Source organism: Nilaparvata lugens, chromosome X, assembly GCF_014356525.2.
Source record: "Nilaparvata lugens isolate BPH chromosome X, ASM1435652v1, whole genome shotgun sequence".
Taxonomy (NCBI): domain Eukaryota; kingdom Metazoa; phylum Arthropoda; class Insecta; order Hemiptera; family Delphacidae; genus Nilaparvata; species Nilaparvata lugens.
In genome coordinates, this window is record NC_052518.1 from 76,033,007 (window position 1) to 76,055,861 (window position 22,855).

Genomic DNA, 22,855 nt, shown 5'->3' on the forward strand with positions numbered 1-22,855 from the left:
GAATGAAAAAAAAGTTCCTTTTGATGGTACTTCATGTGCAAACTATTTATTGTACATCAAGTTGTAAGGAGAAATCTGATCCACTGCACATGCTTGTTTCTCTCACTATGAAAAGTCATGATTTGTTTTTATCAGTTGAAGAAGATAAAAAATTAATGGACACCGATTTTTAGAAAATAGTTTCAGCTGTGTTCTTACAGGACTCAGACTCGCTCGGCTGTTCTGAATGGGAAGAGTCCAATCAGGACTCATAAAAATTATATTTTCATTATTTTCCGGTCACTTACTCTGTCTCTGAAATGTGGGAATACAGATTTAGGGCTAGATCATATAATTTATTTATGAATACATGGAAGCAAACAGGATTTTTCCCAAAAATTGCTTCCATAACACAATAATTCATTATGCATATTAAGCGTTTAATAAGTATGTTAGATATTATACATATCAAGCGTTTTTAGAGTCAACAGGGCAGGAAGCTCTTCAATTGGCTCATTGGGTTGACCAACAAAAAATTCAAGAAATATATAATGCCTTTGCAGACGTTGTGGCTTGGCATCGGAGACAATACAGCATATATATTCTATTTGCATGTCAATCAATGGCAGCCACAATAATCAAGAGACAAAATAAAATTGCTGGCATACTGCACCAGGACCTTTTGCTTTGGAGTTTGAGCTGATTGAAGAGAAAGTTCCCTATTATCAATATAATCCCAAACCAGTAAGAGAGAACAACGCCTACAAAATATACAGGGACAGATCAGTGCTGACTGACAGGACAATTCCACACAATAGGCCAGATATAATTGTGATGAATAAGCTGACAAGGTAAACAGTAATAATAGATGTGGGCATTCCATGCTGCCACAATTTGGTATCATACTATAATGAGAAAATTACCAAGTATCTTCCCTTGTTAGCTGAGATAAAGGATATCTGGCACCAAGAGAAAGTTGATGTTGTATCGATTGTATCGAACCCCAACCAATATTTAATATCGATAATGTAATATTCGATAGTTAATGTATCGATGAGATGTACATTCAAGATGGCTACTGTTCGTTCTCCGGGTCAAGGTGACTCCAGTTTGTAATTCAATTTTGTATTTGATTATTATTTAAATGGTGTTAATTAAATAGCCAGTGAGTTTGCAAACATCGTATTTATTTCAATTCCACTTTACAACAATGGCGACGAGGATTGAAAACCTAAGGATGGATGACGGACGGGTTCCTGTATTCAACGGTAGTAACCTATAACTTCACGTGTTCCTGCAAACGGATCGAAGTTTTTCATCATGAATGAATCCACGGCGGGTTCCAATTCTAGTCATGAGACGACTACTATTTTCTCAAATATCGGATCAATGGCCGAATTTGACGTTACCAGTGATTGGAAGTTTTATTCAGAAAAACTTGAGATGTTTTTCGTGGCAAATGGAATCGACAAGGACAGGAAAGTTGCAGTGCTTTCAACAGTCATCGGAGATGCAGCTTTAAAACACTTCGAAACCTGTGTGATCCTGAGTCTCCAACTTCAAAAACGTATGAGGAACTCTGTTCTATTCTTGAAAAACAATTTTCGCCCTTCGTTTCGGTCTATCGGAAACGAATTGATTTCTACAATTTGAAACAGCAGTCTTACTCTAGCTTATGGAGTTCTAGCTTATGGAGGAGGATACAGATCTATTTTGCACCCACTATTCACCACCCAGAAACTTATAATAAAATCTGCACTTGGAAGGCGTCGAGATTACCCATCCAACGCAGTGTTTGAGGATATGAAGGTGCTTGATGTCAGACAATTATATGTTAGAACCTTGGCATCGTACATATTCAAGAATCATGCTAGCATATTCAATACCATTACACATAGTCATGCAACTAGGAGAGCAGTACAGTATAATATTCAAATGCCTAGAGTAAATAGAACTATATTTATTACCAACTCCTACTATATAGCTCACGTTTTGGTGAAACATCTTCCAATAGCTCCAGCGGATTTCGCCAATTATACGATATCTTCATTTAAAATAGCTGTCAAAAGGTGGATTTCGAGTATTGGAAGAGATGAGTGCTGTGAGAGATTGATCACTTCGGAGTACAGATTCTAGATTGTAATCTAGATGAATTCAGTTTAGTCTTAAAAATAATAATTGTTATTAAACAATCTTAAAAAATATTTTAAATATTTTTTTTTTATTCAAAATAATCCTATTGAGGCTTCATGTGTGTGTGTGTGTGTGGTGTGTGTGTGTGTGTGTGTGTGTGTGTGTTTGTGTGAATGTGTCTCGCCGAGTTTTTTCTATGTTTCTTCTTCTGCAATTGGGGTCGGGGTTTGGGGGGTTAATCGGGGACTGGGATAGAGTGGGCAGGTGATTCATTTTTAGTACAGCTTAAATATGAATAATCATTTTATTTATTAATACATATATAATATAATTATTACTGTACCATTTTATATATATTTATATATGTAAAATTACTACATATTTACGAATACAATTTTTGATAGGGAACGGTTAGGGATTGGGGCTTATTTCTTTCCTTCATTTAATTTTTTATCATTTTTGTAGTTATTAGTAAATGAGTAAAAAATAATAAGTTGATAAGTTAATAAGTATATATTGTACAAGAGTAACCAATAAAGATACTACCTTGGACTCATTTTCGCACACAGGCAGCAATGCCTATGCGAAAATTTTATTTCCTATTCATATTAATTTGTATTTAATTTAAGACTCTTTTTAGTGTACCTTATTCATTGTCAAGTGTATGATTATTTTGTACAGCTGGAATTTGTTTTTTATTATGTTTCTTTGAAATAAAATCTTTTTTGAATTGAATTGAATTGAATTGAATTCTTACGAATCTATTGGGAATTGGTTCTTACGTCTCAAACAGCTCGCTATGAACTGCAAATTTGGTGGTGAGTTGAACAACATTTTGAAGGACAAATTTATTGCTGGACTTTTGCCTGGTCCTATTCTAGAATTTGCGAGGAAGATGAATCCAGAACTCTTCAAGAAATTATCGAAATTGCAGCTAAGCGGGAAGGAAGCTTAAGGGAAGCTAGAACGGAAAATCCAATCAATTTGTGAATAAAGTAAGCAAAGGTAAGCATGCTGGTGCACAGCAGGTAAGATCTTTTGTAAAAAATGATTTCAAGTCTAAGAGTATTAGTAACAAGTCTGATAGTGTAAAAAAATATTTTGCCTGTGGTGAAACAAATCATGATTTTGTCAAATGTAAGAATAAAACTTATAAATGTAAGAAATGTAGCAAAGTTGGTCATCTGGCTAAAGTTTGCAAGTCAGAAAACAAGTCTACTAATTTTGTTCAATCAGACTGTGATACAGTGGAATTATTTTCAATAACTGATGTCAAACCACTTATGATGAAGGTCGTAATTGATGATATTCCTATTGAAATGGAATTAGATACTGGCTCGGGTATTTCTATTATTCCAGAAAATATCTATCATGCTTTGTTTTCAAAAATAAAACTGCTTCCATCTAATGTAAAGTTGAAAACTTATGTAGGTGCCAATATTGTTCCTGTTGGAAAGTTTCAAAGTGTAATCAGGTACAATGATGTTGAAAAAGAAGGTACTCTTACTGTAGTGAAACATGGTGTTAGGCCATTATTTGGTAGAGATTTGATTTCCTTGTTCAAGATTAATAGTTTTGAAATTTGTAATATGTCTTTGGAAGAACAGAAAGATAATTTGATCCATGAATTTGGCGATTTATTTAAGAAAGAGTTAGGTCACTACAAGATGAGGAAAGTTAATTTGAATTTGAAAGAAAATGTTAAGCCTATATTTTGTAAACCTAGACAAGTAGCAATCTCATTTAAAGAAAAGGTTGAAAAAGAACTAGATAGATTAGAGAGTGAAGGTTGTATTTCCAAGGTGGATAACTCCGAATGGGGTACACCTCTAGTTCCTGTTCTTAAACCTAATTTTGACATACGATTATGTGCTGACTACAAAGTTACTGTTAATGAATATCTTGAGGATGTAAATCATGTTATGCCCAGAATTGACGAAATATTTCAAGCACTACAAGGTGGTGAAAAGTTTACTAAGTTGGATTTCTCAAATGCATACAATCAATTAGAACTAGGTGATGAAACAAAAATGATGCTTGCTTGGAGTACACATAAAGGATTATTTGTTCCAAATCGTTTACCATTTGGTGTCAAGCCAGCTTGTGCAATATTTCAGAAAGAATTAGAGAGTTTTACAAGGGTTGAGTGGTGTAAAAAATTTTCTTGATGATGTAATTATTACAGGTAAAGATGACAAAGAGCATTTTCATAATTTAAGATGTGTTTTTACTAAGCTGCGAGATGCAGGGTTTCGTTTGAATTTTGATAAATGCAAGTTTTTTGAAAAAGAAATCTCGTATTTAGGTCACATCATAGATTCTGTAGGAATAAGAAAAAATCCTAGTAAGGTTAGCTCTATTGTGGATGCTCCTAGGCCTTCTGACGTAGCGGAGGTACGCTCTTTCATTGGTATGTGTAACCACTATGGTAAATTTGTTCCACAATTGTCAAAAATCTTGAGTCCTTTGTATAGTTTATTGGAAAAGAATGTTAATTTTGTATGGACCAAGGATGGTGAACAATCTTTTATTGAAGTCAAAAACGTAATGTCGTCACATTTAGTTCTGGTTCATTACAATCCAGAATTACCTGTAAAATTGATTTGTGATGCTAGCAGTAAAGGTATTGCTGGGGTTTTAGCCCATGTATTTGACAATGGTGAAGAGAAACCAATATGCTTTGTATCTAGAGTGTTGACTCCTGCCGAAAAGAATTATTCTGTAATACACAAAGAAGCATTAGCAATTTACTGGTCTGTACAGAAATTTTCTCAATATTTATTGGGTAGAAAATTCATTCTAGTAACTGATCATAGACCTTTGTTAGCATTGTTCGGTGAGAATAGAGGTATTCCGCTGATGGGTGCAAACCGTCTACAGAGATGGGCTCTGTATTTGTCTAAATATGATTACGTATGAAATTCAATATGTAAATGGTACTAATAATTTTGCTGATTGTTTTTCTCGTTTACCTATTAATGATGTTGATTTGAATGATGAAACTGAAAAATTTGTCAATGATTATGTAAATTTGGTAAGTGATTGTATTCCTATTGATAGCGACCAGATTCGTATTGCTACTAGAAACGACAAAATTCTAAGTAAAGTTATGCATTGTATACAGTTAGGTTGGTCAGAAAATTGTAATTCACCTGAATTGAAACCTTATTTTGTAAGAAAATCTGAATTGAACATTGAAAATGGAGCTATTATGTGGGGTTACAGAATTGTAATGCCTGAAAAATTTAGATTGCAATTGCTAAATGAACTTCATTCCACCCATATGGGTATGTCGAAAATGAAAAATTTGTAGTGATGATAACGCTAGGGCTGCTTCAACAACACATTACTAACGTTACAGCAGCGATCTTTGCTTAGGCAACTTAGAACCAGCCAACTACGATATAACACGAGGCATTCAAAATTAAAAAAGAAGATAAGGAAGATTATCATCTGTGTTAATGTCATATTGGTAATATAAGAGTGTAGGCCTAAATGATATCGTTTGAAATATTTACATCTATAAGTTTAGTAAAGATAGATTTTATTCAAATATGTAGGTAATATTATAAGTAGATAATATGGATGAAGTAAGATTATACTGAATTATACATTTTCATTTCAAGAAATTATTGCGGTGTGCTAGTAATTTTGAATTTATAGTAAGAACTTGTGTGAAACGATAATAATGATAGATGATAATATTATTATGATTATAGAATATTTTATCGTTGGATAGATTGGAATATATTTCCGAAGATCAAACTGGTAATTTATTATTTTTTATGCTCAGACTTTAAAAATATATGTATATTTTATCATCAGTATCATCAGTTGATAATTTTCCATGAATCAGCTAATTACATAGTTGAAATGAAAGTAGATCTGTTACTTCAAGCTAAAGCATGGTAATATTTAACCCTCAAACATTAGGTAATAGGCAATTTATATTCCTGCCATTCCAGTACTGTACGTCATAGTAACAAGTTCTCAAATATGAATTTTTCTTTTACATTATGTAATTGTTTCCTGGAGTGTATGATCTATAAGCATACACTTATTAATGAGTAAAGGACAGACTGGAAAAAAATAGATAGCGGAAGGAAAATAAATTATAGTATCTTAACAATAAATAGAAGTGAGTTAAGATTAATACACTAATTACGAATAAGTGTGGTATCGGTATTCGCAAGTAATTGTAATTTCCTGATCCTTAATCTAGTTTGCTGAACTATGCCGCATTTCCATCAGTGAGAGTCTGTGATGTTAATTCATTCAATTGGGCCATTGAAGTTATACGAATTACTGGTCCTGCTTCATGTTTTTTAACAAGTACTCTGCAATCGTTGACCAAGACGCTGACTAGTTTTCCAGCCTTGCAGAGAGCTCTTGCATGGTTGAAGATAGCACCCATATGTGGAGACAAGTGCTCATTAATAAATATTGCAGTTTCCGGGAAATTACAGTAACATGAAGATTTCTGGCAGAAAGATTTTCAGTTTGCTTTCGTGCGAACAGCCATTCTGCTTTCACGACCCTTGATACAAAGTTTACAACAGTTGATGGAGGAAAGTTTTTATTTCTATTAGGGAGTCTGTGTGCGGCAGAAATAGCATATCTGTCAAATGGAATATTGAGTTGGTGTTATTATTCAATTGCTGGTAAATCCATACTAATTAAATGATAATTCTTTTGGTGCTGTCTGCCATTCTGGAGAGCCTAGCGCAGGCGACAGTTGAGGCCTCTTTTTCAGGAGTCCTCTACCATCGCAGGTCGCAGGTCTTGACTGTCGGAACTGTACAAAAATTAGAGAGGCATCAACTGTCGCCTAACGCAGGCGACATTTGAGGCCTCTTTTCCAGGAGTCCTCTACCATCGCAGGTCTCGATTGTCGGGGCTGTACAAAAATTAGAAAGGCCTCAACTGTCGCCTAACGCAGGCGACATTTGAGGTCTCTTTTTCAGGGGTCCTCTACCGTCGCTGGTCTCGACTGTCGCAGGACTCTTCTGTCGTTTGCCTCGACCCGGCTGTTGACTAGCGCAGGACAAGCATTACTGTAAATGCTTGGAAGGAAAATTTTTCCTTCTGTAGAATGAATCACTCAGTCAAAATGATGGGTGAGTGGTCCAAATTTAGATCGAAACTAAATGCAAATAATTTACCGATATATTCTTTGTCAGGAAAAAATCTATAAGATCTGGGATTTTCCTCGTATCGGTGGGCCAGTAGGTTGATTTACCAGTTGAAAGAGCTCCACACCCCATCTCTCTCATTGCTTCATAGAGCTCTCTTCCCTTGTGTGTTAAGTGCGATCACAAATGAACGTGCTTTGCATTGAAATCTCCACCAAGAATGAATTTTGCTCCTAACATATCAAGCAATGATAAACATTCATCTTTTCCAATGGAATATCTGGGAGGACAGTAAATAGCTGCAACAACAAAATGATAATTTACTGCTTGCACTGCTACACCTGTCAATTGTATTCTATCACTTTCGAGTTTCACTTGTTCATGTTGTTGTAGATTGTCTCTGATGATGATGGCACTCCCACCCCTTGCGACATTGCTGGGATGTAAAGCATGATAGATCCTATAGCCTTTGAATTTTATAAACGACTGCTTTGTAAAATGAGTCTCAGATATGAGACATATATCTATTTTTTCTATGTTTAGAACTGCTTCCAACTCCTGTTGCCGTTGTAACAATCCATTCGCGTTCCATTCCATTATTTTTAGTGAATGAATCATTTGAATAATTGCAGTAGTTTACTTTGTTCTAACTCCTGAAATTTAGACTGTAGTGAAGTGATTATTAATTTTTTCTTGTCTATCCAGTTTTGCCAAGATGAGCTGCAAAATATTATTATTATCTCCTACTTCACTTTTTGGCTCTCCCAATTTCGGTCTATTTTCTTTTGAGGCAATCTGGGCGAAAGTTAATTTCTTAACCACGATTTCATTGTTTGGATTGTGGGTTTGTGTATTCTCTGTGATTTTTGGTGGAATATTCTTCACTGTGTTCTTCTATAAATCTGAAATATTTTTTGTTTTATTGGAGTTTCTAATCTTTTGCGATTTGATTGTGACAGTGCAGCCTTGATAGCTGGCTAGATGTGCTTCCCCGAAATGAGTACATTTTGGTAAAGCATCACTGGGTTTTGTACAGTCTTTTTTTTTATGTTTGCCTGCACACTTTACACACCTAGGCTCCTTGTTACAGTATTTTTGTGTGTGACCGTATGCTTGGCATCGTTTGCATTGCGGTATCAGGTTGGCCTTCTTCAGTGCTTCCACTTCCACTTTGCAACCAAGTATATTTTCAAGTTCAAAAACTTTTTTTATATTTTCTTCCGCGCTGAATGAGACTATAAACATTTGTAATGGCTCTCTTGTCTTCCACTTTAGCTTATTTACAACTTCTAGAACTTTCAATCCTCATATCTTCAAATCTTCCAGTATCATGTAAGTACAACAACATCGAGTGATGAAGTTTTTTAATCATTACTCTTATTGGTCTCGACTGCTTATCTTCATAGGAATGCCATTTAAATCCATCATTAATCAGTTCTCTGGTAACATTCGGAATTTCGGAGTTGACTGCATTTATTTTGAACGTTTCTCTACTCAAGAGTTTTATTCTAAATTTGTCAGCTGGCAACAATTTTTTCAAACTTTTAAGGACTCCATCTAGATTCTTGATACCATCCACTATGATCAGGGGTGGTGGAATTTCTTTCTTCTCTCTCTTCTCCACGTCAGTGGTTTTAGAATTTAAATTCTGTTGAATTCTTTCTGCAGACACATTTTTGACTTCTGGAGATGGAGTACTAAGCTTCATCTTCTTGGTAGCCTGCTTAGTACTAGTCCTGATCCATTCCGTTTGTTTGGCCAATTCTTCCTCATTTTTTGAGTAGTTCTCGGCTGCTGAGCTGGTAGGCGTCCAAAGGAGACTCCTTTTCCTTTTGTATTATCCTCAAAATGCTGAATTCCAAAAAAAACATTATGTATATGTCGACGCAAAATTCAAGAAGGAACATACCTATTAAATTTCATTAAAATCTATTGCTGCATTTCACTGTAGATGTGGAACATAAATATAAACATAAAAACATAAAGAGAAATGCAAAACCGTCGACTTGAATCATGGACCCCACTTCGCTCGGTTAAAAAAATATGAATAGTATTCGATTCAATTAAGAAAGAAACTAGCTTTACATCAACAGGTCTTTTGAAAACATAAATTTATTTTGAAAAGTATAGAAAGTCCTTGAACTTATCACTATATTCAATCCGTAAGACCAATTCTCAGTTTGTGAACAGGCTGGTAACTTATTTATTTTGAACAATAATACAACTGAATAAAGAGAACAAATATAATTTTATGCTGGTCATCCAATTACATTAAAAAAATTATTGTTTTTATTTGACAATAAACAATAATAACAATGTTACTAATTAACAAATTAAAATAGTTCACTATTTAAATTGGCTAGAACATTCATATGAAATTGATGATTTTAAACCGGTGTTGAAATTTTAAAACACTTGCAATCAATACTTGAGTTTTAACAAATCTTTTGCAATATTTTTTATTGTATTCTTCTATGTTTGAGGAGTATTTTTTATTGTAAAAACTTAATTTTTTTTCTCTACTTTAACAAAGATATGTTTTTTTGAAATTAAGAGACAATATCAACCAGGGGGTTGGGGTGACTTTGTCTCAGTTTGAAAAAATATATAAAAAAGTTAATTTTTAAGAGTTAGACAAAGTGGAACCAACTGTTGATCTTTAAAATGAGTAATTACATTGCAAACAAATGAAATCCACTTCAAAAAATCACAAATTATATTTTGAAAAATATTTGGTTCAGCTGCCTGGAAATCTTTTTTAGCGTTGAGGCATGTTGGCTCCATCTGCAGAATCAGCTAAAAATGAATATTAAGATCGTATTAATCTCAAGCAAGGTGATTATTTCGTTTTATTAGGTAGAAAACATGATAATTATCATATTTTGTATTTTTTTTGCTTCATATCCTGCATAGTATCGCAGTTTTTATACTGAGACAAAGTCACCCCAAGTTTAACCTAAACATGACCTCTTTGTATTTAACTAGTAACAGAACCCTAACCAGTTCAACAATGGATATTATAGATATACCAATTGAAATATAATAAAATGACAAAAATAATATGTATTCACTGATATCATAAGTCTTTTAGAAATAAGTTTTCTAATAGGAAGTTTTCTGACAACGAAATCACAAAATGAAGCAAGCAGTTGGGTTTTATGTCCCAAGGAATATATCGAGATCCGACAAGATATTGATTGTAGAACCTGGATAATGATCAGGGCTACAGCTATCAATGTTGAACATCGATTTCGGATAACATAGATCGGAGATAGACTGATTTGAATATTTTTCCACGAGGTGGGACAAAGTCACCCCGGAGTAGACAAAGTCACCCCCCGGTCGTCAGCAGCTTACAGTTGGAGCATGACCTCACACCATAGCCGGCTGCGTTCTCCACACGTCTGGAGAACCGACTCCACCTCCTGGAGAACCATTCTTCAGGCGTCTGCCTTGATCATATGCGATCAAGGCAACCTTCTATATACTATTCTTGATCAAACACTGCTATCATCACGTGAACCCAAGGAGGATCGTGGAGACGAAACAATAGGCTATCCCATTGGTACACTCTGACGCCACTTTTTTCCCGCGCTAGCCATCTTGGATTGACCATAATTCAAATTATGTCATTCCAATTTATGCATTTTCTCATCATTATTTACGAATGATTAAGTTATTATCTATGGTTCTAGTTGAAAATGAGTATTTGGACAAAACTGATAATACCAATCTTATTATTTATATACTTATAAAACTCAAATACCAATGACTTCTCACTGATAACGATTTGTGGAAAACTACTGTAGGCTACCCTATGGATTGCAGTGATTGGAATATAGCTTCCTTATAAGCCCTAGGTGCCAACTAAGAAATAATATTCTCAGGATATTTTTACTTTACATTATGATAACTCTAAAGGATTCAAAATAGACCATAAGCATTGATGAATTAATACAGTAATGTTGACAAAAGCCATATGATTTTTTTCAAACTAGTTGAATGCTTTGTAATGATAATACGATTTATGTTTGAATTATGATGTAGGATAAAAGAAAAAAAGGATACTCACCAAAACATAAAATATGTTTTCAACTCTGACGAAATTTTTCAAGTGTTATTTATGCTAGGATTTACTAGGTAAATATAGGTGACATATAGGTAATTTTGTTTTGTCGATGGGATTACAAACCCTTGTTTATGTCCTCAATGGATTTGAACCCAAGCCTCTGAATCATAAAGCCAGCATCTAGTCCAATCAACTACGGCCACTGCATATTATGTTTGAAATTCAACATACTTCTGTGCAACTGGGCATATGTGTTATTCAATCAGGAAAATAGGTGTAGTTTGTACTGAAATCTTGTCTTACTTCAAAATTGTTGAACATGTTTCGATTCTGCATGGTACAGTATACATTTAAAACATTGTAATATAAATAAAAAAACACCATAATTATTGCAGATTCACAAAAAAGTATTTGGCTACTATGAATTGATACATTGAAGATGTCATTCTCATCAGAAGTTGTCAAATTTGATTTAAAAGCTTTACTAGAAAAAGGTTTTACAGAATAAATGAGTGAATCAGCTCCCCTATAAAAAATAAGAGGCTATTCAAAATTAGTTACGAATTAATAATCCATTATAATCAAACAAGGCTTGGCCGAGCTATAATGTTGATACATTTGAATTATACTTCTATAGCTCGGCCTTGGTTTAGACATAATTGTTGCAAAGACAGACAGACAAATGCCAAAGGCTCCACTTGAAACAAAGCCTTCACTTCTCAGTCAATTACTGTTTATTCATCCCATATGTTTATTATTCGTTTTCTATAATGCTATAACTAGATACTGAAGCTCTCTGTAATATGAGAATAAACTCATGCACAATGAATAACCTGATTCTCTGAATAGATTATTGATAAAATTATGTCAAAAATGATTCATAAACAGAGAATGGAAATTTAGTAGAAATAATATGACTATGAATAATATAGTATCAATACTGTGACACTGAACTTAATATTGGTTAATGGGATATATATAATAATAGATAAGTTTTGCAATACAATATTTATTCAATTACATGAATACCTATATTTCTGTATATTTAACAAAAAATAACAATTGTTATGGACATTCAATTTTTGGCAGACTATTCTAGAAAAAGTATATTAGTGTTCCTTACTAACCTTTTTTTTGGGAATGGAATTTGTGATCATTATTTTTAAACTGTTTGACAAGTGCCTGCAATAACTTTAAGATATTTTCACCTTAAGATAATAACTATCAACTCTTAGGCCATGCCTAAGAATTTTTTATTGTGTTACTTTTGAATTATTTGGATGGAACTTCTATTTATTGTATTTAATTTGTATTGTATGCTTGAACTGAACAGTAAAATTATTCATCTAGGTATCGATCTAAGTGTAAATAAAAGGCATTTATCGAGGCCTATCTATCCATCTATCTACAGGTTAGATATAGACCTTGTTAACCTTAACAAGAGTGAACAAATAGGTAAATTTATGAATTATTATCTGTGAAAAGTCACTCCTGTAGTCTTCTTTGAACTTCTGTTTGTACATCCAAATGCACAACAGGTTTAATTTTTATAAAAACTTATATTTTTTTAAATCAAAAATCAATCAAATGAACACATTAGCACAGATTTCAATGCTATGACTGCAGTGCAAGTGCAATGTTTTGGTCAAACCAAGATAGCCGAACAGATGCGCAGGCCAGAATGCGCGGAGACAGCCAAACTTTGTTTTGCCTACTCCACGATCCTCCTTGCTTGGACCTCACTATCACTGAATACATACAGAATGGAAACTATCAATCCAACCAATGCATTTTGATTTTACACGACGCCAAAACCACCATGAGTGCTCCATCTTTGTAGAAATTAAATTTCCTGCTCGAATTAAATTTCAAAACACTCAAATCGAAACATTGCTACTTTTGTTCTCATATCATATTGTACTCAAAATAAATCAATACATCGTAATTATCTAATAATCATTGTGGGGTCGCAGAAAACCACCAGCCCTGAAAACCACCACAACAACAAGAAATTGGACAAATTGGACTATTTTGTTAAACTGAGACGACGACAAACAAGGTCTTTTTTCGATCCAGCTTGTCGCTTCATGCACACGACAAGCTTGGTTTACTCGCGGAAAACCACCACCCCCGGCCGAAAAAAATTATTGACCAAACCTAATCTGATGAGCCATATTTTTCTGTTTGAGAGATCTCTATAGTGGCTCTTTAAATGACTCTCAAGAGCTACTTTTGAGAACCAACTCATTTTGGTGAGTGAGCGATCTTGATCTGATCACAAGAATGAGCATCTCTTGCCCATCATTGCCCATCTCTACTCCACATGCACAGTCCCCTTTTTTTTGTACTATTAGTGGAAACTGATTTAAAACTCGCTGGTATATAAATGCTCAATTTATTAAAGTATCCATAATCTTTCAAAAATAATTAATATAAATAATAATTTTATTTCAATATAATATCAACGTTTGCATAAGTAATAAATAGTATTCAATATTAATAGTATTCAATAGTATTTAATTCATCATATTCAACTATCAATTTTGAGTAACTGGTCAAGCAGTCAACGGTTTGGTCAACAGAAGTTTTCTGTTGAGTAGAGCCAGGATAATGATCATTAATAATATTAGAATTACTAACCTTTAAAATAGATAACGCAAATTGACCACCTTCTCTGATCTGAGCATATTATATCTGAGCCTATGATTATCTTAGTCTTGTTTCCAATTTTGTTAGATACTAGAAGGAGATTCATAAAAAAATGATATTAACATTATGTTTTCATGAATTTGATTCCCTGAATATGATGGAATTCCCCGATTCAAGAATAATACTAAAACTAATGATTACTCCTATAATGAACACTTTTAATAGGCCTATTTACTTTTCAGCCTTTTTAATATTACTACAAACTAAGAGGAATACAGCTTCAGTGCTGCCAAAAAATGACAGATGTAGAATAGGAAAAGACCCAGTTTGTCTTTCACTATTCCACTTTGGCAGCGTCCAAAAAAACTGACAATTTTTTTGGTGAGTGGTGGTTTTCAGGGCTGGCGGAATTCCGGCGACCCATAATTGTGATATTATAATGTTAAATGATAATGTATAATTTTTGACAAGCAACACAGTTGAACAGTTGATGGATAGGACCGATAGGACTCCAAAATGCCCGCCAGAGACTCCATCGTGTAGCTGTCTCAATACTCCTGGAATTCTCTTCCTTGGGATGATGATTTGTAGTCGTCTCTGATCACCTGCAGCATTTTCCATCACCCTATTGAAGATTCTCTTCTATGTAGCGTTGATTGTTAATTTGCTATGAGGGCTCAAAGTTGAGCATTTTCACATTCGAATGCATGTTAAGCCGGGCCGAGAGGTCGGAGCATGACATCACACCATATCTGGCTGCGTTCTCCACGTGTCTTATGCGATCAAGGGAACCTTTTATATACTATTCTTGATCAAACACTGCCATTATAACTTGGATCTTACTATCACAGAATACATACAGAATGGAAACTATCAATCCAAAGACATCCTCTTTTGAATTTGGCCAGTAGAACCTCTCTCCTCTCCTCTCTACACCTACCTCTCTCCTCTCCTCTTCATCAGGGTCTTGTGCACTCCAAAATGCCCGCCAGAGACTCCATCATGTAGCTGTCTCAATAGTCTACTTCTGGAATTCTCTTCCTTGTGACGATGCTTTGTAGTCATCTCTGATCACCTGCAGCATTTTTCATTACCCTCTTCAAGATTCCTCTATCTTCCATAATCGAATCCCATTGTGCCCTGAGGTTCTTAAAATGTGGTGACAATGGAGCTACTTCTTGCCAGCTGGGTCTTCCTTGTGTAGAACATTTTCAAGACCACAGGTGCTTTAGATCAGGATCTTCCTCCTGGTCCTTCAGCATTTCATCTCCTCCCCGCTACAGTTATCCTGTTCACAGCTGCTTCCTTTCCCTCCTGGCATGAGCAGTGCTTGCAGTCCTTATCACAATCCAGAATCTCCTGCTTCTTGTCAAACATCGACTTCTTTGGGCACTTGCTTCGAAGATGACCTCTCTCTTCACAACCCCAACACTTTATCTCCTTATTCCCGGTCCTGAACTTCTCCAAGATCTTCTTTATAATTTCCTCCATGAACGCATCATTTTTATCTTCTACCAATACTGCTTGAGAGGCAGCTGGCCTCTCACTGATTGTTTCACAGCTTCATATTTCAAAGCCTGAGTAAGTGCCTCACTGAGGGTCTGAGGACGAGCAAGTTTAACAGCTCATTAGGTCTCTGGCTCACAAAGACCATCCAGGAATTTTTCAACTGCGAAGTTCCCATATGTGAGGCGAGCTATGTTGGTTTCCAATTCTTGGAGTGATTCATTTGGCTTCTGAACTATGTTCTTTGATTGGAAACGGTGATCCATATGTGTCAGTGGCCGAATCTCAATTCCATGCGTCTCAACAGTTCATCAATGTTCTGTCTGTCAGTCATTGGGATCGTCTGAAGTACTGCCAGTTCATCTCCACGAAGCGACAGGCTCAACAGCCTTCAATACCAGTGTCCATCCATGTATATCTGCAGCTGTATTGAACAAGGCGCGGTAATCCTCCCATGGCATTTTTCCAACAAAAGTTGGTAGTCCACTGTGCTGAGTTGGCATACAATAGACCCATTGTAATATTGATTGGGGCATCCTTCTCAAGGTGAATAGCAGAAGTATCATTCACTTTCAAATTTGCACTTGAAGTTTACTTAAAAAAGGCTCATTTGCTCTGTCTGATAGTTTATTTTTTTTTATTTGACTAAAATTTCGGTCAACTGGAATATTTACCATAATCTCCACAATATTTACCAAACACAAACACTAGTGAGGTGCACTAAAAAACCCCACTTGTTGAGTCAATACGGTAACGTAGTGGAATACGTAAGTAATGATGCGACCAATATTATCATGAAGAAGTAAGTTCTGGTTCTACAAATATTCTATGAAATTTATTTTCTGATATTTAATCAAGAATATTTTTTTAAAACACAAATCTATTTTGATAGAATAAAAAAATGTATTGAAAAAAATTGATAATATAAATTTTTTTAAAAAATCTGAGCTCTCAACTGGAGCCACCACTGCAATGAGGCTGTCCACCTTTGCTCGACAAAAATCGGAGGAATGGCTAGCAAAGACAGCCGGACGCGTATAGTTTTAATGTTTGATTTACACTACATGCTTGATTTGATCACATCGGAAATCATATCAAAAACGTGTTTAAACTTTGTTTAGGCGCCAATTGATTACTTGAGATGATACTTCGATTCATTATTATCCGCCCAGAACTCGGAATTAAGTGAATTGTTTAATTTGATTGAATTTAGTGGCCGGTTACAAAAACTGGTAGGTATATTTTAAGCTGGTAATAACTGCTTTGCAGCAACTTGGTTATTCTGTTATTTTTATCTCAAATAATAATGTTGCAAAATTTATTTTTATAGCAGTAATGAATGAGTTTTGAATTGAAGAGCATCGTCAGCTGTTCACTCCTTTGACCTAAAAAGTATTATAATAATTATTATGTGCATCAGCCTATACCAGTTTTCAACCTGGAATGTTTTTATTCCAATTGATGTATCCTATCTTATCTCCACTCATTATTCAATAAACCATCCATTAAAACTAATTTCAGTTGTCAATTTGAACGTTGATTAGTCACAAATTACTTGGGTATTAATACTGCTATAATGTGTTGGTGGGTCATGAGCTTATCTTGATAATTATTTGTGATTCATTATGATATGCAAAATAGTCATTTGAGAAGTGAAACTTCGCTCATAGAAAGTGTGAAATCTGCCTGACACAGCGTAGGTTGTAAAAAATTGTTTTAACTGAGAATTCAGTTGGAATACTACTGTACTCAAGGTAAAAGTGTTTTCCTTCTATTATTGTCTATTACCATTTGAAACAGAAATGCATATTATAAAGAATAATTTATTGTGGATATTTATTGCGTTATAGTCATGAGGTTGATCAGCATGTTTTTGGAAACTTTTTACTGGTGATATTTTTCAAAGTTTTTTATTTGGATACTATCAAGTTATCAAAAACCTTTCTTTGGATTTTTTCATCATTACTTTTTGCGATATGGGCACTTGAAGTTGAACTTTTTGAAACATATAATTTCTAATTTAGTGACAGATGAGTTGTTTAAATTTTAGTTACATTCTTCATAGTATTGTTGATTGAATAAGAAACGGGTTTCTGAATATATTATTTTTTTAGAAATTTATTCAATTTATTAAAAATTACTTTTATTAAAAATTGAATAACATTTCCTCTCAAAAATTTATATTTACAGAAAAAAGTTTTTGTTGTAATTGATATTTAAAAAATTATGAGAGGTGAAAGGACATACATATCACTTACTTTATTGTTGAACCACAGATAAATTGCCAACTCTACTTTCTATTTCTAATCGACAACTCTAGGACTAGAATCGACTAGACGTCCTCTCAGTGTTAAATCCACGCTACGCAATCTGTGCCGTTTACACACCAGCACCCAGCATAGTGTAGCCTAGCTTTCCATATTGGGAAAAAGGACGACTACGTCTTCCGAACACATAGGCCTATTACCCATTCCTAGCTACACGTAGCTGAATGTGTGACGACCTTTAGTCTTTTTAGTACCGAAATATAGCCTAGTTGTAAAATTTTCCCAATGTGATTATGATCTTTGCATTTCAGTTTACGATGAATCGTCTATTGATGACAGTTTTGTTGATGATGTTGTTAGTGGTTTGCATGAGCCATTCGAGAGGAGAATCTGCCAGCTGCTCATGCACAAGAGAGTACAGTCCAGTTTGCGCTGAACAAAATGGAAAGCAACGAACAATTAACAGCTCCTGCCTTCTCAATTGTCAACAAAAGCAGTCTCCAGGTGAAAATTCACTTAGTCAACTGTATTTGGCTTTCTCGATTACCAGGGCAGACCTCAGCTTGAGGCCCCACACCGTACAAATTCATATCGATTGAAACATTCTTTAATGATATCAGCAGTCAGAAATGATTGAAGTTCAATATAGTGAACACATATTAATAAATCAATTCATTTATTTCACAAATAAACATAGTACAAAATAACAAAGAAAGATATAATTATCTTATCACAGGTATAACTCTGCCTGTTTGACAAACATCTTTCAGCCCTTATTTTTCTTGCTTTCTTGAAGATAAAGCCTAATAAGGAGTCTTAGATGTCAAATATTGAAGCTGAACCTGTATATTCACAAAGTGTTATCCTTGTGCTCTCATTCTACCGTCGTCACTCAATTCATAATTTGATAGATAAGTCTAATCATATGATCTTTGAAATCTATAAAAAAGTAATGAGTGATTAAAGTAAACAGTAAAGAGTGTTTCACTCTTTGAAAGAGTGATACTGGAAATATAATAAATATGAACTCTATAATTTTTTTTTATAATTTTCACTTGCAATAATTGATTGAAAATCATTTTTGTAGTCAAAAGCCGTTTTTGTAGTCAGAAGTAGAAGAGCAAAATTGTTCCTTTGAACAATTTCGGACTATGACAACAAACCTCTAATAAAGATGCAACCAATAAAGATTGAAAATCTGTTCTTGTCAGCTTATCAAAACAATAATATAGAGAACCTTAATATGGAGAAATTCCACAGCATACTTGTGCCAAGTGTGAATTCTATCAAAAATATACTGATTTTTTTGTCTTTAAAATGAACTGAAACAAAAATTATTCATTATTATCTCTGTTTTCCAATTTGACTTTATTGGCAAGTAAATTCTTAACTCTAACAGTATAGAGTTGATCATAAAAGTTTCATACAAGTTTAATCACTATAAACAATACATTCAGATGATTAAAATATACGAAAGTACAGTACAAAAAAGGATAAATTAAATGAGCTATGACAACAGTAGGGAGCCTTATTGTGTGTTGGCATTAACTGTTCCCATCATCCTCATGTGAAACATAATAATAATATACTTTAAACATAATTTGTGTTTCGACTCCATGCGCAATTCTTGTTTCTGGGACTTTAGTACATTTCATACTATCCGGTGACTAGATATACCATTTTAATTCCAAAAAAACATTCACTCAAAGTCCAATCAATGGGAAAATATTTTTATCTATCAGATAAATTATAAACCGAATCATCTTCAGTCTTGGTACATCTCATATTTAGCACATCTTGCCAAATACCTTAGCATCCACCAACATTTCCAACTCCTGTAATAAATTGGTTTTATTCATCTCTCCTCCAGTCTTACGAGTAACATGAACATTTTCATAATTGGAATATTTAAAAATTCCATATATAAAGAGACTGTTGCGGCAATCTTCCATTTATAACAAACCATTATAAGACCAATTTTTTGTTATTTTTTTTAATACAGTATTTCCATTTGAATATAATCAAAGCACTCTATATTATATTTCTATTACCGTAGCAACTCAATATGTAAGCCTAACCAACTCTAACCCCACTGTTGAAATGTAGGTATCGTAGGGGAAAGTAGGGTAAAAACGGGTAGTTAAGCTTCAATTACATAGATAACAACAGGCTATCTTACAAAAATGTGTGATACATTTGCACAGTTTACTTTGAGATAATTCAGTTTCAAATTGTCACTCTGGAAATTCAAATCAGTCTCATAGTTTTTTACATGTGAGCTAGGAGTGAGAAAAGTGATTACCCGGTTTTGAAATAATTGCACAGTTTACTTTATGGTAATTGATTTTCAAATTGTCACTATGGGAAATCAAATAACTTGTATAGTTTCTTACTTGTAAGCTATTTAGTGAAAAAAGTGCAACTACTCTGTTTCATCCCAAGCGTCATACCAGTTTTACCCCACCAGTAGGGGCATTAAAAAGTGCACTGTAACCTATTTTGAGTGCTTGAAATAAATTTTATATAGCAGCTATATCAGAGTGAATCTAAAGATATATAGGCTACACACAGGTGTACTAAAAGTCATGTTTATGGATTTCCTATGATAAAATAGGTTGAATAAAACTGGATGGATGATTAGATTTTTTAATGTAGAGATGACAAAATTTTAAACTGAGAAAATATTAAATAAACTGATACAATTAATAAGCAAACTAATGCAAGTTGAAAACAGGTTGTTAATTGCAGGTGGCAAATATCAGATGATTCGCCACATAGTTCATTAGAGATGGTCAAAGTGTCCTCAAGATTGAAAGGAAAATTAATCTGTGAAAAATGCTTTTTCCACAGTCCAAGGTTTTAATCTGAGGTATATGGCGTGATGTACTGAACTTTCCCATTCCACATAGGTACTTGTTAGTATAAATATCCATCCATTGCTAGGTTGCAGCACCCATGGATCACTATCAGACTACCTGGTTTCACCCTACAATTTCTGTAAAAATTTATTTATTATTTCATAGATATAGAATATCAAAGAACATGCAATCTTCAAGTCTCAGGAAGGGAAATTATTCTAATATTATTATTATTATTATTATTAGCCGTCAAGCTCCCAGATGGAAGACGCTGAGCAAAATTTGGTTCATTTTTTGTTTTTCTTGTTCTTTTTATCAATCCACCAGTTTTTCATTTTCAGTGAGAACTCCGCTTTCCTTGCTTCACTCCATTTTGTTCCCACTCTTGGCACAGTATTATTCTAATTATAATATTATTCTAATATTATTATTCAATTTGAGTCTATTTTCATTTGATTGAAAATTACTGGACACAGCACAAATATTCATTTTCTATTATCTAATAATTTTCAAATATTATACATTTCCTCATCGCCGTGCATCAGGAATATACTTATTCTTATTTACTGGTAGCATCTACCAGTAACTTTAATTATGGTACCATATCTGAAATAATGAGTCCATTCAACATTTTGAATCTTTAAATTTCACATGCACTTCAAATCCCTCTCTCGATATACTTTTTGCTCTATTCCAAGACTGTATGATAGAATAAATTAATTTCTATGTTAAACGCAAACTTATATCTTATATTTTACAGGATTGAAAATGAAACATCAAGGAGAATGTAAATAGTACAGAATGTGGAAAAAACTTTATCAGATTTATAACTCAATCTGTATATCAATGAACAATACATATGTTGGGTATTCCAAATTTCAAGTGGTTTTTCAACATAAACAACAGATAATGAACTGATAATTCTCGTGATAAGATAACAACACACAATATTACATAGACAGTTGAGTTTTTTTAAATTTTGGAAAGTGTTGGGTTGAACCTGTTGTTCCTCTTCCAGTCATTGACATGCTGTGTGATTGTATCTATAAATAAATGTTCAATGCTTTACATTGTTTCAATAATCTCATCAACCTGTATCAACTAGTCACTGGATGCTCCGCTTGTATTGTATTTTAGATAATTATCATTTTACAATATTATTGTATTTTCTATACATAATTATAAGTATTGCATTGATTGATTAACTGAGTACTTCATTTATGTAGATTACAATATATACAATGTATATATATATATATATATATATTGTATATATTGTATATATTGTAGATTACAATATATACAATGTATATATATATATATATATATATATATATATATATATATATATATATATATTATATATATATATATATATATATATATATATTGTATATATTGTAATCTACATAAATGAAGTACTCAATTATAAGCCATAAACTATATCAATATATATTGTAATATTACATTTTTCTTGATTAAAATCAAATCTTCAATTCGAGATCTATAAAACTTGATAGTAAATATCAGAGTAATCGATGTGCAGACAACTTTTAACTGAGAATTTATCATAAATAATTGTGTTGCACATTCCATGATATCACTGAAACAGAGTTCTATTCCAAAGTTAAGAGATCATTATAAACAGCATAGAGGATAAATAAATTTAAAATAACAGTTTCGAAATAAAGTTTTATTGAGAACAAATGTGAAATGTAAATTCTAAACTTGTAATTTATAATTTTTTGGAAATTAATATCGATGACGTGTCCATAAGATCACTGTTCTTGGCTTCATCTAAAAGGCAGGTCATTGTTAGCAAGTCTCTTCTCTCTAAAAAAATGGTGGCTGGCTATTGAAAGTGTTTTGTGCTCTCTGAATATTTTTCTGTTCAATTGAAATTTATAATGTTTTAATTTGAGATTTGAACAGTTTTATGGTGTTCTAATTTTGTATAGTTTTATTTGAGTTTTTACAAGCCTATAGCCATTGTTTTCAATTATATAAATGGATAAGTATTTTAGCTTATAATGATGCTATATGTTTAAGCATTGTAAGGTGTTGTTCTGTGGATTTGTGTTGTATATTGCCAGAATTCTTATGAAAATTATAAGTTGGTTTGCTCTGAAAACTGGATTTCTTATTCATTAGCAATAGATATCCATTCATAATTTATCAAGAATTTACCATTTTGGAGCCGATAACTTTCTTTAGGTTAATAGGTGAAAAATGCTTTTCAACCTATTTAGGATAAATTGGTAG

At 33.4% G+C, this 22,855-nt stretch overlaps 1 long non-coding RNA gene across 2 annotated transcripts; it reads left to right on the forward strand.

Annotated features, from left to right (window-relative positions):
- The first annotated feature begins 2,869 nt into the window (after positions 1 to 2,869).
- Positions 2,870 to 21,659, forward strand: LOC111051140. Of its 2 annotated transcripts, none has more exons than XR_005573035.1 (3): positions 2,870 to 3,117; positions 18,047 to 18,239; positions 21,354 to 21,659. It is a non-coding gene; the product is annotated as an uncharacterized LOC111051140 (long non-coding RNA). The 2 variants fall into 2 exon arrangements; XR_002606095.2 differs by lacking the exon at positions 2,870 to 3,117 and adding an exon at positions 17,043 to 17,222.
- Positions 21,660 to 22,855: the final 1,196 nt, after the last annotated feature.